This window comes from Canis lupus, chromosome 25, assembly GCF_011100685.1.
Source record: "Canis lupus familiaris isolate Mischka breed German Shepherd chromosome 25, alternate assembly UU_Cfam_GSD_1.0, whole genome shotgun sequence".
In the NCBI taxonomy this organism is placed as follows: domain Eukaryota; kingdom Metazoa; phylum Chordata; class Mammalia; order Carnivora; family Canidae; genus Canis; species Canis lupus.
The window spans coordinates 27,720,961-27,723,987 of record NC_049246.1 but is presented as its reverse complement, the minus strand read 5'-3'; the positions used below and the strand labels follow the sequence as shown (position 1 = coordinate 27,723,987).

The 3,027-nt window shown below is 47.9% G+C and overlaps 1 pseudogene; it reads right to left on the bottom strand.

Moving 5' to 3' along the window:
- Positions 1–476: 476 nt before the first annotated feature.
- LOC100855481 lies at positions 477–2,417 on the bottom strand (annotated as a pseudogene).
- Positions 2,418–3,027: the final 610 nt, after the last annotated feature.

Below are 3,027 nucleotides of genomic sequence, written 5' to 3'. Positions count from 1 at the left end.
TAAAGTGAAATAAATATGATAAAATATCCTTCATCACATCAATACCATACTATATACTATTGCTCCATCTTGGATTGTCATCAATAGCATACAATTACAGAACTTTTTTACTCTTCATGAAAGTTTCACGAAGTTTTTGGCTATATTTGATTTTCTTTACTGGGACTCAGGTATAACTCAAAGGAAGATTTTTATTTGAATAAAAAGGGCCCATTGTTGAAGTAAATAAGAGTATAATCTAGAGATTTATAAACACCGACCATTGCCAATATAAATACTAATTTATATTACATGTAGGCATCAGAGAAGACAATAAAAAGATAACTAATGGAGATACAGAGAAAATACAAAAGCAAATAATGGGGGATTCAGGTCTCTTTTTCCCAACACAAAATCAGGTGCTCTACTATATGTAAGTAGCTGTAAAATCTCATTATAAACCAAACATCCACAGGGCTCCCTCTGGTCCTCGCGCATCACTGGATATGGTACTCCCTGAAGCACTTGGCGTGGACACCCTTCTGGCATTTTTCACAGCGCGTGTTGGTCTGTGAGTGGCAGAGGCACACCGGGTCCTCTTGTCCTGGTGGACAATCCAGTGCTCAATCATGTCAAAGTGGCTCTCAGTTTCTAGCCGCCTGCTTTGCCTCCCTTGCGAGGACACGTTAGCATTGCTCTCTAGGTACACAGAGGCCACATATCTCCGGAAGGCCAGGAGGTCCACCTGGGCATCACGGCTGCAGATCCTGTGCAGCTGCCAGGCATTATCCAGGGCGGCATCGCTGACATAGCCAATGCAGCTTGAATACCACTTCATGCCCCGGATCTTCACCTTGTACTTGGCAATGTTCTGGTCCATCCGACTGACACCACCCCCTTCTCCTCGTACAGCTTCACCAGAGAGGGCTGATGGACCTGGGTCCGCGTTTTGGCTATTTCCGAAGGATGGCTGGTCAGCCCCACCGGCTCTATGCCCACAGCATTGGAGCAGAAGTTGACCACACTGCCATCATGCCAGCGGCTCACGATAATCTCCTCGCTCTCATTGACTTTATAATCAAATGAACCTCTCTTCATTTTCTTAAGTTCTTTGGGATGTTCGAGGGGACATCGCCCAGTCCTATACTCATGAACAGTTCCTGTGGCCTTCACCCCCTTTTTCTTCAAAATGGACATGAGTTTGACACTTGCAAAAACCTTGTTGAAAAATATGTGGTAAGGCCGACAGCCACGCTCCTGAAGCGCATCCACAAACTTCACCACCACACTGCCTCCTGGGTCCAGACCCCTGTCTGATTTGGTGAACAGCGTGCCCTGTGAGGGCTCAAACCACACCAGGTAGCCCCTGCTGGTTGTCCTACACCAGATCTTGTAGCCCAGCTCCATGGGCCTCCCTGCAGGTAGCTGCTCGAATCCCCGGTGCCTAAAGTACTCACACATGGACTCACCAAAGCTGTAGAACTCTTCCAAGGGTGCGTGCTTCTGGAAATTATAATTCATCCGGACGATGAGAGGCCTGACTTTGGCAAATCTATCACTTTCTTTTTTTTTTTTTTTTTTTTTTTTTTTTTTAAATCTATCACTTTCATCCAGCTCATTGTTATCTGCAAAATGCAGATAGGAGAAGATCACTTCAAACCTGTTCCTTCTGATTGCATCAGCCACAAGATGATGATGGGAATCAGGAGAGGTTTCCCAAAACATCCTTCTCCTTGGATAAGATATATACCCACTTAAAATCAAAATGCCCAGAACACACTTTAATTCCTGGGCTGTGAGCCCCAGGTTGACATTTTTCTGCCAAGCATAACGATTGGTTTCATTAACAATGAAATTAATTGTTCCTTCATCAAAAACAACCCAAAGAGGCTGACAGGACTCAGTTCCTGGCTCTTGAGATCCTCTATGTGAGGATCGGATGCAGTCCAGCTGCAGAAGTCAGCTCGGATATCTCTCTTGGTCCAAATATGCCAAGGCTCCACCACTGCCCTCTGTCTCTTCAGGGCCAGCTACAGCTGCAGCTCCTCCTCCTCCTCCTCCACCTCCTCCTCCTCCTTCTACTCTGCACCAGAGTCCTCAGGCACCAGGGAGGCATGCAGGACACTGCCGGGCAGGTGGAAGCCTCGCTGGCCACCTTTGTCCCCTGAGTCCTCATCAGTGAAGTCACCTGAGGCACTGTCAGGTGGCGCAACGGAAGATCTCCTCCTCCTCCTCCTCCAGGGCATTCAGAACCTCGAGCAGCTTCACAGACTTTGCCTTTGAACTGGCACCACTCCCAACAGTGAAGCTGATGCAATGACAGGAACCAAGGTGGGGAGAGGCCACAAGGAGACAGTGTTTCAGCAGGAAACTCTGTTCAAGCATTGCCTGGAGAAGAGGGCTCCCACCACAGAGCGCCTGAGCCCCACCATCAGACCCAGCACCATCAGGCTCCGGGCCGCCTGAGTGAGTTTCAGGCCAGCACACGCTACACTTTCAAGTGCAGGAGTATTTTAGTGGGAGGCACTCCAGGGACACATTCCATTCTTCCTTCTTTCTTAAAGTGTTTTGAAGAGAAGATCGCCTCTAGTGATAAGTCCAGGTGGCACTGTCATCCCCAGGGAGGAACCACCACCAGGGAGCCTGAGCTGCTGAAGTGACACCAGTGATGTCCTCTGACTCAGTGGCCCCAGCAGCCCTACTTTCATCCCTGTCTTACCTGGGTCTTCCCTTTCCCTTATAAATTGAGCAATTATAAGTTTCGTCTTTCCCAAATTTCCAAACTTTCCCTATTTGAAGCCTCACTACCCCAATTCAGGACCTGAACAGATTCAGACAGGTTTTTAGATGGTCCCCTCAATATTAGACATCTTACTATGTAGCAGCCACAATTCAGAAGCCAGATAGACTCGCTAAACATGGAAACCCCTGCCTTCCTAACTCTTCCTGCGCATGTGGGAACTAACTGGATGTCAAGAGATACTTGTGTTTAATGAGCACCAACTGTGATGAGGTGCTTCTCAGGGCCTGGAGGTGGATGTGCTCCAC